We start from the raw sequence: 13,546 nt of genomic DNA on the forward strand, positions 1-13,546 counted from the left end.
TTGCACTGATTTGGGTTTCAGGGTTTAAAGAACGTGATGGAAGTTTTCAGAGTAAGGCACTTGGGTGATCTATTTTGGAGGAATTATCTGGAGGAAAGAAAATGAGAACTGCTGCAACCTTTGCGTGAGAGCGGCAGGCAGGGAAGAGGTGATCTGGGACATTCTCGTAGCCTGGTTTTTCAGGCCCAGTGCACTGTGCAGGGTCCCATGTGAGTCAGTGTTGGAAATTTAACAACGTGACAGCAAGGATTGTGAGACAGACCAACAGAGACGGCAAAATGCCCAGATGAAGAGGCTGGGTTCTAAATGGGAGGGGAGTTTTGAAGCGAATTTCGTACTTCGATAGAACAAGCAGCAGAGCAGGTGAGGTCGTAGCTACGCAAGTCATTCTCAAGGATGGGCCCCTGGAACTCACATATGTCACAATGCAATGTTTACTCAAGAAAAAAAATCACTTAAAAATAGGAGGAGAAAAAGAGGAGAGGAAGGTGGTAAATCGGAAGCAGGAAACTCCACACATTTCAAAGATTTCAAAGGCGAACACGCCCATGAGAGGCACCTGTTGTGGAGATGAAAGTTTAAACTGTTCAGACATCCCACGTGGGGTACTTGGCAGAGGAGCAGATGTCCTGGGCCTACTGTCAGAGGTCCCAGTGCCCTAGGGCTGGCGTGTGGCTGGGACTCTGCATTTTACAGTACCCCAGACTCGGATGAGGGTGGTCCACGGAAGACACTTTGAGAACTACTGGCTCTTGGGATGACAGGAAGCTTCAGAGTTGTGTAGGCTTGGAATTGGAATCCCACTTCTTACAAGGGAGGTGGAGTAATATACTTACTCTTAGGCCTTGAGGATCAAACAAGAAAATGCGTGTAAACCCACGACGGCTGCTGAGCATGGTGGAGGGCACACAGTAAGCACCCAGTAAGTGCAGCAAAGCCAACCCAGGCATGAAAAAGACAGAGCTGTCCCTGGGCTTTGTGCCAGTACCTATAGGGGGTCTCATCAAACAAGACTGGGAAGCATCAACAACACTGGCCCGGCTGGCAGAGCCTGGGGTGTGTGTGTGGTGAGGGGGGGATTTGGGTCCTGGTTTTGCACTAACTGGCTGTATGACTTTGAGCAGGTTACTTAACTGTTCTGAGTCTTGGTTTCCTCATCTGTAAATTGGACATAATAACAGCTACTTCTGAGGGCAACCATGGAGGTAAAAGGAAATGACTCAGAAAAAACCTGATCCCATGGCCTGGCTACCAAGAAGAGATCAATAAAAGTTGGCAACTGCTGTTATTGATCACTGAAGCTGAGAACATTCCATCCCTGGGCAATGGAAAGGTTACCCTCAGAGGTGGGTCATCTCTCTGTGCTAAAGCTGAACGGCCTAATCAAAAGGCTAAGAACTGCCTGATTATCACCAGGCCAAAGTGTCCTGCCGTGATTATTGGCCAGGCGGGGCTTCCCAGGAACCTTGTTCAGTGGCTGATACCTTCTAAGGGGGTGGAGGCAGGAGTGGCGTGAGGGTGGAAGCTTTGCTCCACCCTGTACACTCTTATCTAACTTCTTTGCAAATATGAACAGAGCCTGGGGTTTGCATTGTTGAAGTGGGTCGAAGACATCAGGCTACCTTGAATAACACTCCCTGGTTTTCTCTTTGGCATGGGGTCCCTGCAAAGTCAGCATTCACTTTGAAGGTTGGTTTTTAGGGGTTACCCCACAGTGCTTTATTTCAGGGACACTAAATGATATTGGTCCATGGCCCCAGAGGTGGGGTGTGGACAGTATGCCTGGTCGGTCAGAGTTTGCTGTCTACTACATAAGGTATCCTGGGGCCACGCCTACAGGTCAACTGGGTAGCCTTGAGCAAGTCTGGCACATTTTGAACACAAGTCCAGTTCTGTACTAGACACTGGGGAGTACAAACAAAGCACAAGTTTCTTAGCTTTGAAAGCAGGGTTGCCATGCATAGTTGTGCAGGTTGGAAACTGCCCAAGGCAATTGATCATCTAAGAGAAAAAGTGGGGTTTGAAGTCCAGCCTGCACTCTGGGCACAAGGGATAGGCCCACCTCCTCCTGGAGGAAAAGGTGCCTTCTACTAATTTGCACAAAAGTGCAATGTAGGCCAGTGGTATCTTTCTTGAGAAGGTCCTATCTGGTTACTGAATCAGAAATATAAATGCAAACTGTATTTTCTCCTAATGTAAAAACAAATAATTCTGTTTTCTCATGTGGAGAGTGTTTCAGAAGGTCAAAAGGGAGACTGGAGATGAAAACACTTTGGAAGGATAGCCAAGACAGGCTGCGGCTCTTACCACAGTGCACCACAGTGCACTCATCTGCTGCTGCCAACAGCTATGTGACCTTGGGGAAGTCACTTTATGTCTCTGAGCTTCAATTTCTTATTGGGTAAAATGATTGCGATGGGCAAGATTAATGAGTATCAAAGCTTAGTGTGAATCACTTATTCTTCCTGTCCTGGCTCCAGAAAACCCTATACTTAGGTTTTTTAACCAGTATCCCAGGTAATTCTTTTTTTTTTAAAAAAAGATTTATTTATTTATACAAGAACCGGGGTACAGGCCAGATGTGGGGGAGGGTGAGAGGATTCACCAGAGACAGAGCGGGGCACAGAACAGGCAGACTGACAAAATACACTGCTGAGGGGAGCAGTGGGCGAGACAGGAGAGGTCTGCTGCGCCATGTGGGATTCTCACCAGCTGGCTGGGATTGAACCGGCACTGCAGAGGCTGCAGACAGCTTCACAGTATGGCGCTCAACCACCTACGCCACCAGGGAGGCCCTCCCAGATAATTCTGATGACTGTGGTCAGTATGCTCCATGGATCAGCGCTGGCCCTTCCAGGCCCAACCTTCTCTGAGCCTATGTTCCACGCTCACCAATATGGACATCCAGCCTAGGCTGACACCACCCATTATCCTAACTGAAAATGAGGACCACCTGGCTCTAAAAGGGTGCCTCCCTCGGTCTTGCTGCAAGTTCAAGTCTGTCAGCAGGAAAATAAGCCTCTGGGCAGCCTGGAAACTCTCAGTCATCAATAGGCTCTAAACATCAGGATCCACATGTTTGTGTACTGACCTACTTAGTTAGCGACACCTCCTTTGCAAGCATCTACTGCAAACATCTACTAAAGCCCGACTCCAGATCCAGTACCATGTAGGAGCTTGGAACATAGAAATGAATAATGGGATCAGTGTAAAGACCCCCTCTTCTGTCCCCCGAACCCACATACTAACCGTAAATGACTATCTAGAGGCCAAGGAGCATTTCAGGCTGGGAATCTTTTTCAGGCCAGTACCTTCCAAATGTGCCCACTGCCATCGTCAACAGTGGCCTGCGACCCAGGAAAGAGAAACCTGAGCAGGAGGCTAGAGACACCCAGAGGGAAAAATCTCAATCACTCTTAAAAACGCAGCGGGGTTTCCCTGTCTTGACCAGGGTGGTGTTTCACAGACATGTCAGAACAGTCTGCTGCTGCCCACATCCATCTCCCTCTCCTGTTCCAACTGGAGTTTCAGGCTTACTGTCTGCAGGCTTGTCTGAAAGCCCAGGGTGGTTAGCAGTGGTTGGAAGGGGAACCACAGGGGCTAGTTTGCTTGGGGAGTGACGTTCAGATTTCAGCCATAAGGTTGCGCTGAGCACAGGCAGAGTTTCTTTGCCCTGGATTCCTAAATATTTGTAAAACAACTCTTCCTCCAGTGCCCCTTCCACTGGTGGGATGGGCCGGGGGTGAAGGGTGCCCTCCCTCATGATGCACGCGGGCACGGCGTGGTGGACACACAGTGGAGCTAACATTTAATCAACCTGTCTCTCCAGCCGCCTTGTAAAGATGGACTCTTGTCCAGGTTTCACACGCAAAGACACTGCAGCTTTGCCTTATTTGTGCAAATTGCCCAGAGGCACCCACCAGTGCTAGAAAGAACCATCACAATAACAGGTAACATTGCCGATGCTTCTTAAGCGCTAAGCACCAATATGGAAGTTATTTTATTAATTTTTCCAAACAACTCTCTAAGGTGGAGAAAACTATTCTACTGCCTGTCTGCAGGTAAGGAAACTGAGGTTTAGACAGGTTACATAACTTGACCAGGTTCACACAGCTGGCAAGTTTGGAGAAGGGATTTGAACTTCAGTCACGGAACTGCAGTTCAGCAACTCTAAATGTTTTTGGCAAGCTGGCCTGGAAACTCTCTGTCCTGGCTTTGTGAGGGAACAAATTTAATGGGATTTTTAAAAAGAGAGAAACAACAACAAAATAACACACCTCCTCTTGAATGAAAGCAATCAGTGTACTTAGTTAATACGCTGCTGTCTCGGTTCAGGTCTGGTCTTTCAATACCTGGATGAAGCGCAGGGGCAGATCCCTGCTGCAGATGGTTGTGTCACTCAGCAAACAATTCCTTGTCACAAGCAGCAGCTTCCATTACTGGGCTCAGCTATCAGTCTTGTCTCAGACTCAGAGGAGATCACTGCTGGCATAGTCCTTATGGAACTGTCTAGTAAAAAGGAGGAAAGAGTATGAGGGAGGGAGTCAAGGAGGGAGAGAGAGAGGATGACAGGAGGGTAAGAGAGGGAGGGAGTGAGAAAGAAAGAGACAGAGAGACAGACACGGAGACTCCACTGAGGATGAGACTCTACTGAGGTAAAGAAAAGATGCTGGAGCTGGTCTCTGCCCAAACTGTCCAGTAAGGACAGTATGGAAGACAAACAGCTCTACCAGCCGTGCTATAACAGCAAGTCCTGAAGCAACGCAGAAGGAGTGCTGATATCCACTGGGAGAAGCTGAAAGATACCGCTGAAAAGTGACATTCCAGTTGACATTTAATATTTTCTTGTTTTAAAGTGAGCAGCAGGCAAGCCCGGCTCTGCATGGCACTGACCCCCCACCCTGCCGCCCCAGGCCCAGCTTCAGGCCCTTGGCTACAAAGCAGGGAGATCTGGCCACCCCTCAGTTTGAGGCCGAGTGCCTGGTGTGAGTTGGTCTCACCACAGCAAGGCTTTTGAGCTGAGAACATTCCTCTTCCTTTCTCCATTCTGGTGGCATAAATGCATGAGCCCTGGGACCATCGCCACATCTTTGTGACCAAGGAAGCCAACCTAAAGGCGAAGCCAACCCGAGACAGCCGGGCCAGGAGTGCAGCAGAGAAGTGGAGCTGAGCCCAGGACTGAGCCCACATATTCTGGACATTTTCAAGAAGGTGCCAGTGACTTCTCTTTATTGCTTTAGCCAGTGAGATTGGGTTTCCTCTCCCAAAGCAGTTCATCTCCCCCAAAGTGTAGTTTTCAAAATGTACAGTGATACTCACAGTTTTTTATTCATAATAAACAGGGTCAACGATCAGTTGGGGGAGGGTGGGGGAGTCTTCTGATTTCAAGGACAGAAAAATTAGGCCAAAATAACAGGCAGAAATGGAGTTGATTAGCTCAAGTGCATGAACGGTCAGTGAGTAAATCCACGCTCTGCCCAGTTCGCCCTCCCTCATGTGTTATTCAGAGACCACCTCCCTTCCCCATTAGTCTGAATCATAGAACCAATCATGTCCAAGTCTATGTCTGAGTTGCCCAGGCAAACCCCTGGGGTTTCTCACTGGACGTCAGCTGGAACCCCAAACACTGTGGCCTAAACACTGTGGCCAGGAGAACAGATGTCCCCAGGTAAGATGGGCCTCACTCCCAAGATTCATTACTAGAACCAACCCCGAGGTCAACTTCGTGCACAGCCCATGGTTCAATGTGGGGGTGGGTATTTCCCCCCAAACTAAATCAGGCGATGTAGAAATAGGCAACAAAACAACAGCTGTCTATGACAGCTCACGACGACGCCTCCCCGCCAGCATTCCTAGCATAAGGCCAGTTCACAACAGGCGGCCTCAACAGACAATTCTGTGATGACTAAGAACGCCTTTCCTGCCTTTGCCAGCCTTAACCCATAGTTTCTGTGAGATTTTTGTTTTTCTACCATGACATGCATTTATTCTTTCGATGAATATTTTCTGAGCACTAATGCTGATAATAGAAATAGTGATCATACCTCTTAACTACTTACGCATGTCATATACACATTATCTCATTTAATGTTTACCACTAGTTTATTGGTCCCCAAGTAGGGGCAATTTTACCCCCGTCCCCAGGAGACATTTGGCAATGTCTGGGGACAGTTTTGATTTCACAACTCAGGAGATGTTATTGGCAGCTAATATGTTGTAATTGTGGGTACTGCTGAACACACTACAATGCACAGGACACGCCTCATGGCAAAGAATTATCCATCCACTAGCATGGAGATTGAAAAGCCTTGTGCAAGCTCAGGATGCTATGCTCATTGGGTGCAAGAAGAAGAATAAAGCTTAGGTAAGTTCAACAACTTATCCAGGTTTATGCAAGCCAGGAAGTGATAGATTAGGATTCTTTTCCAAAGGCCTTGCTTTTGTCTAGTGATTTCCAAACTTGGAATTGGAATTTGGTGTCCCTTCACCACCACCCCCAATCTAAACTTTGGTTCGCTGGGTCAGGGACCAGTACAACAGGATTGCAGTTGATGCTAATGTAGCCAGTTGGAGGTCCCTGCAGGATGAAGTTTCTGCCAGACCAATGCTGGGCTTTGGGACGGAGAGATGCATGATCTCTAGGGTAGACAGACTCAAGGGCAAGCATGATGGATGGCGAGATGAATGTATAATGATGGAGATTTCACCCCTCCAATCACTGCACAAACTTTCCCCTCTGCCGTGGATTCTTTCTCTCTCTTTTCTAGCTTCTCATTCTTTAAACCTGTCTAGAAAGCTTGTCTGACGTCCATCTCCACCATTCATTTTAGATGTTCTGCCTCTGGTCCCATTGCATCATGAACAGAATTCAATTCCACTCTTTGCATCATGTTGTAACCAGCAGCCTACCTGGCTGTCTTGTCCACTGGAACTCACATCCCCAGACCCTTGTGCAGCGACCAGTGCCTGCTTCAAGTCAATTGTCCACAAATTACTGCTTTTTATCTATTCCATGACTCAGCAAACTTTCTGAACAGTGTCAGAGATCATGAATATTTTAGGCTTTTCAGTCTCTAGCTTATCACAAGGACTTACCCTGCTGTTGTAGCACAAAAACAGTTATAGAAAATATGTAAATAAATGAGCTTGGCTATGTTCTAATAAAACTTTATTTATAAAACTGGGCTTCAGGCCATAGTTTTCTGACTCCTGGTCTATTTTAACAGCCATTCTTCCATGAGTAAGTCTTCATTTTTAGCTGTATGTATTTCTGCCCAGCAATCCCCATCGTACATCTCTGCACCCCAGTTACCCTGTGGCCTAGTGTGGCCATGTGAATAAATTATGACCAATGAAAAGCAGGTAGAAACATTATTTGGGAACTCCTTGGAAGGCTGTTTTAAAGGGACTGATTCATTTGGGAAGGACCTCTCTCTGTCCTTATCCTTCTGCTCCTTCTTCCAAACTAGAAGGGCTGTAGCAGCCATCTTGGACCTGACTGGGTCTGAGGCTTTAAGACAGAAGCCACCTGCGAGGAGGGAAGAGCAGAAGGAAGGAACCTGAGTCCCTGATGACACCAAGGAGCTACCATCTTGTCCTGCATGGCCAACATGGAGACTTTTACAGGAGCCAAAAATTCACTTCTGTCTTCTTTAAGCCACCACATGTGCTGATGTGATTAGATGCAGCAAAACTGCATCTCACCTATGAACCAGTATTGGAATCACTCAACAAATATTTGACTAGTGAAAGGAATGCCCAGAGCTTGAGGGAGCGCCCTGGAGGAAATTAATTCTGTGGGGTGGGTGGGGAGTCATGGAAACAGACAAACATGGGGGCCTCCCAGGCTTTTCTGTGGTGAAGCACCCCAGGATGACTCGGCTGCGGCCAGTTCCTGCTGCCTCCTCTCTTCCTCCCCGGAGGGACTTTCTTTTTATGGTGCCTCCCTCCTGCTACTCTCTTCTGGAGCATCCTTCCCTCCCAACACCAGCACCGTGGTCTTTAGTAGAGGATGCAGTTTCTTACAAAAGGAGGCACTGATCCTTGTTTGAAAGGGGATTTACTACTAGTGACCAAGGGGAAGCATTCAGGAAGATCCCCAAAATAACCAAAAGCACTGTCTAGCAGACTGAGGAAAGGTAACTGGTCCTTATTGCCCCAGCCCCTGATTTGTTTATCTTTCACTGGCGTACAGGGAAAACCCGGCTTTTGCATCCAGCAACCCTGAATTTAAATAGTTGACTCACTGACTTAGCAGTAAGACATCACCCAAGTCATGTCATTGCTGATGGTCAATTTCCCCACATGCCACCTAAGTCAGTAGTCACTCTCGCAAAGCAATTTGTGAGAATTAAATAGTGAAACGTGCCTGGTGTGGAGAGGGACCCCAATTATAGTCGGGAAACTTCACTGTGTCTGCTCTTCCGATGATTAGGGTTGAGGCAGGGCGGATGACAACCTGGGTCTGGGTGGACGCCCGGCCACCGCTTCGGAAGGGCAAAATCTTCCAGCCTTCCCACTGGACACTTCCTTCCTTGCCTCTGTTCTAAGCCTGTTCCTGCACAATTGCACTTCCTTTTTGTTCCCCCACCCTACTTTAAAGCGACAGCAGAATCATCCTTAAAATCATCAAAAAGCTATTTTTTCCCCTCCAGCAGTAGGTCAGCCACACTGGCATCCCACAGGAGTGTCCAGTGTCACGAGAACATTCACTACGGCCCCCTTTACCGGCCACACATTTTCACTTTCTGATGAATGAGGACTTGACTGTCTGCAGCTGAATAAGTGGTCACAGGACACTTCCAACCTGGAGGCCCTTTCCATAAAGGTGGCTTAAAAATGCAAAATAGTCCATGTCCCTGGAGACATCTGAAAAAGCTATTAGTGCCAGGCAGGGGAAATGAACAACCCAAAAAAAGCTGCCAGCCGCCACCATGATCCCCCAGCGTTCAGTGTGAATTGGGTTCCTAGAGCAGCAGCTGATGAGGCTGTAAGTTGTGCGTAAATGGTGTCAAGGAGAAGGGGGTGGAGACGTGCGTGAAGGGCACCCACAGGGCTCGGTTCCTTAGGAGAGTCCATGGCAGAGTCATTTAATGGGGAATAAAAACCACACATCCAAACAGTAAGAGGAACACATTATGGATGCTGGTCTGGCTGAGAAAGAAGGAAAGGAGCTGTCTTTTCAACAGTACCTGTTGAAACAAATGATCTTTTTCATCCAACAAGGTTTCCAAATAGAACAAAAGACCCGATTAGACATCAGGTAAAAAAAACGAACAAAAGTCTGATCAGACAAGGGAAACAAAGGACTGTGTAGAGAAAGGCCTTTCTCTTTGGTTGTTAACAATAACAACAGAGAAAACTGAATAAATTCAATCGGGGAAGTGAATAGTATTAACTTCCATTGTGTATGGATGTTGTGTTAGGCCCCCTACAATCTGTCTAATCTAGACAGAAGCCATTCATTCATTCACTCATTCCATAAATACCTCCTAGGCCTGTACTATGCTCCAAGCATGGAGATAGTGCTGGGCATTCGGTGGTAAGGGGCAGCCGGGGCCTCTGGCCTGTGGAGATGGTGCAGTTGACGTGACTGTGAGCAGTCCAGGTTCTGGAGTCACCAGTGATGTGATCTTGGACAAATAACTTTCCCTCGCCATGCCTCAGTTTCCCCATCTGCAAAAAGGGGAAGCTACTAGTATCCTCCTCGTGGGGTCAGGGTGAGGCTTAAATGAGAACACACCCACAAAACACCCAGAACAGAGCTTATCACTCTGTGCTTTTTAAGCAGTGGGGGTGGCCGCTGGGATTCGAGCTGCAGGCCTGGGGGCGCTGAGGAGGCCAGCCTTGCTGGAGCAATGACAGAAGCACCGAGAACAGGAAGAGGGCAGGGCTGCCTGTTGCGGATGCAAGAGGAACTGGCCGGAGAGCTAGAGGTGTGTGGGTGGCAGCTCTGGACTAGGACTAAGCCCCTAGGTCCTGACCCAGCATCTTTGCTCAGTGATGGAAACACACTCCAAACATAGCTAGAACCGGACTGTGCTCCTCAAAGTAAGACATAACAGCAGAGTGACTGGAGCATGCACGTGAGCCTCGCCTGTGGAGCAACCAAATACAGCAGGGGTTGACAGGCACCCGGCAATCAGATTGAGCAGTCAGGTTCCAGACACCCTACCGCCACCACTTACTCATTTCCTGGCTTTGAGCAAATGATTTGTTTTCTCCTAACCTCAGGTCCTTTCCCTGTCAGATGAGATTCATGACAGAACCTGCATTGTCAAACTATAGTGGCGACTGGATGTTTAAAAAATAGCATCCTTTGTGGTTGCTGCTGTTATTGTTTAATCTTGCCCAACGTACCATTATTATGTCTGCAACTTGGAATCTATAGACATACGGTTTTGCAACTTGCTTTAACACTTTGTATTTTTTCAAACTAGAACTTACAGATGCTCTTCATTCATTCTTATGTAACAAAATCTCAGAAATTCCAGGGACTAGGCTTTGTACATTCTAAATGCATTTTTTTTTGCACTGCACAACAACAACTACAAATATTTGAAGAGAGTGGCGTGCGTATGAATGAGTCATATTTTATCTCTGATTTATACTGTGAAATTAAACTAAGACCCACAAAAGTGGGATGGCCGGTGAACTAGAGGGGGGACCCTATTGGTGAACAGTGCATATTTGATTTTCTCTTGTTGGCCCTAAGTTGGAAGCAGGCACAAAAATTAGGACAATTGTCAGTTATAAATCAAGACCTGGACATTTTAGGCTGATTTTTAGTTATTGTTTAGTTTACTGTATTGTCACTGGAGATTGAAATCTGGCTTCCTGAGAATCTGCCTTTTAGCAGGCAGACCACCAGGCTGGTTCATCATAGATAAAAGTTTGGTTTCCTGGGCAGGTTGTGGGTCAAAGTCCTATTTTTTTAATATACAATCTGGCCATTGTCTGTATGTTGGGGCTCTCACACTCTAGATTTGGTGCTGTATGGGGATGTCTGGTCCTCTGAGGGCTCTTCAAGCGCTTAGGAAGGAATCCATTGCTTTCAAATATCAGAAAATAAAGCTAGTATATGTTCTGGGACTTTGGAAGCTTCTTGTGGGTAGCAATCTTGCATGGACTTCTGTGCCCTCAAAAGCCAGATATCTTGCCAGGAGGGGAGCAGAGATTCAGTGGGGATCCCTTCTGTCCTGGTCAGGAGCTCCATATGGGGGTTTTAGCCTGGATGCCCATGGAGGATGGTGTGATGTGTTGTTAAAAGAGATTGTGAATAGGGCCTCCCCGGTGGCGCAGTGGTTGAGCTCTGGGTTGCGAAGCTGCCTATAGCCTCTGCAGCGCCGGTTCGATCCCCGGCTGCTCCCCGGCCACCGGAGGAGGGTCCCACATGGCGCGCAGACCTCTCCTGCCGCCCGCTGCTCCCCTCAGCAGTGTACTTCGGTCCTTCTGCCTGCTCTGCTCCCCGCTCTGGCTCTGGTGAATTCTCTCACCCTCCCGCGCTTCTGACTGTACCCAATGCGTGTATAAACAAACAAATAAATAAATACATAAATAAAAAATACATGCCTCTTAAAAAAAAAAAAAAAGAGATTGTGAATAGGAAGTCTGGCTTCTGGTGCCACTTCTGCCATTTCCTAGCTGTGTCCCTTTGGGAGGACATTACCCCAAGCCCGCCTCCCCTTCTGAAACATGAGTGTAGCTGAGTCTCTTCACTCCCATCGCCCTGGGGTGATGTGAAAGTCATGGCAATATTATAAAAATGCTTCATATGCTGTATAATGTTATGCAGATATAAGTGATTATTATCAAGATTATAGACATGCATTGCCTGGAATCACACTTCCAACATTTGAAGGAATTCACTAATGGGATTTTCTTTTAAAAAAAATTGTTTCCCCCCCGCACCCCGGCATTGTTTTCTTCCAGGTACAACGCGGAGTCTTGTTTGACCAGTTAGTTTGATCAGTTAGTAGGTCTTTAAAATGGCACGCAATTTTCAAGTGAATTATCCAATTAATCATCCGTGACTACGGTGTCCCTTTTGATGGAAGACTTCTGGAAAGCCCAGCTGCTGGAGGATGGGTCCTGACTCCCTGCACATCCTGCAAACAGATCATCTGGACCCCCGGGGAAAAGCCCAGTGAATGGCCAAATAAGTGAGTAGCAAGGGGGGTGGGGGAAGAGAGCCAAGTGGTTATGGAGAGACGGTTTACCTTGCTTGACACAATGAGGTGGTCCAGTAATGCAGCTAAATGGGATTGCTACAGATTGAATCAAAACCGGGGAAATTGCTATTTAAAGGCCCCCCTGGGGGGAGTTACTTGATAAAGGATCTTTCCATTTCCATTGAATGAGTCCCCTGAGATAACTACTTTTTCTAAATTTGACTTTTTATAATCCAGTTTTCAACTCATTACAGATTATAAAATATATTCAGCACTAAACAGAAATTACATTATAGAATAGAATATGTAGAATACATAGGACTTCATTTCTAAAATATTACTGGTTATTGAGACCCAGTTGCTTTAAATCTGAATTGAGTGGCTATTTACATTTCTCCTCTGAAAGATAATATTTAAGGAAAGGTGCTCCTTTAATTACAAGTCCTTCAGAAAATTCACTTGACCAAGGGATAAAAATTTCAACTCAAAATAAAGAAAATATTTAACAGAAATGGTATGACCACCGGGGAATGGATTGCTATTTGAAGCATTAAGCTCCCTGTCAAAAAAATTGAAATCAGAGGAACAACTTTGGGGAAATTTGTTTTCATTTTATTGGCTTGAATGTGTTCTAGAAAGTACTGCTCAATAGGAAGTGTGAGATAGGTAAACCTCTCCTACTTCCATGTTTTGTTTAAAATGGCTTTAGGGTAAAATAAATGCAAACAAGTTTGGGGGGGCAAGGAAGCGCCCAAGTTGAGGTGGGAGGAGCTAGTGAGTATACTTACAGCTTTGTCTAGTGAAGGGGGGACTCCAGCTTTTGTATTTACGTGAACATCAAAGTGGGGTGGCATTAAGCATCATCTGAGAAGTGACCTTCTACATACACCCGAGAAATGCCTCCTTGAATCAAGGCTGGAACAGACATACCCTAATCCTTCCCTGATCTTCCTCCAGCTGTTTACAAAACATAAACATACACCCACAGAGACAGAGACACCTATATATGTAAATCAGACACAGAATTCACAGGTGGCCTAAAGTCAGGCCTGGAAACCAGCCATAGTCACGTGAAGACATCTGTAAATCACCTAGAAGGAAAAAAAATTCTCCTTTTACAAAGAAGGAAAGTGAAGCGCAGAGAGAGTCTGTGACTCATCTGCGCTGGCACAGCCAGGTAAGCTCGGGTGGGCAAATCCTCTCTTCTCCCCTTTTCTCCTGATGGGCATCAGATGGGGAGATTATTACACAGCCTCATTCCTGTCTTGGGGATAGGGAACTAGGGGGTGTTGTGCTCATTAGTAGGGTAATGGTTGCTACCTCCTTTGAAGCTACTGGATATGATCGCAGGAAAATATCATTACCCTCTGCAAATG

The sequence above is a fragment of the Talpa occidentalis genome, unplaced genomic scaffold, assembly GCF_014898055.3.
Source record: "Talpa occidentalis isolate TD23 unplaced genomic scaffold, MPIMG_talOcc4v2.1, whole genome shotgun sequence".
Classification (NCBI taxonomy): Eukaryota; Metazoa; Chordata; class Mammalia; order Eulipotyphla; family Talpidae; genus Talpa; species Talpa occidentalis.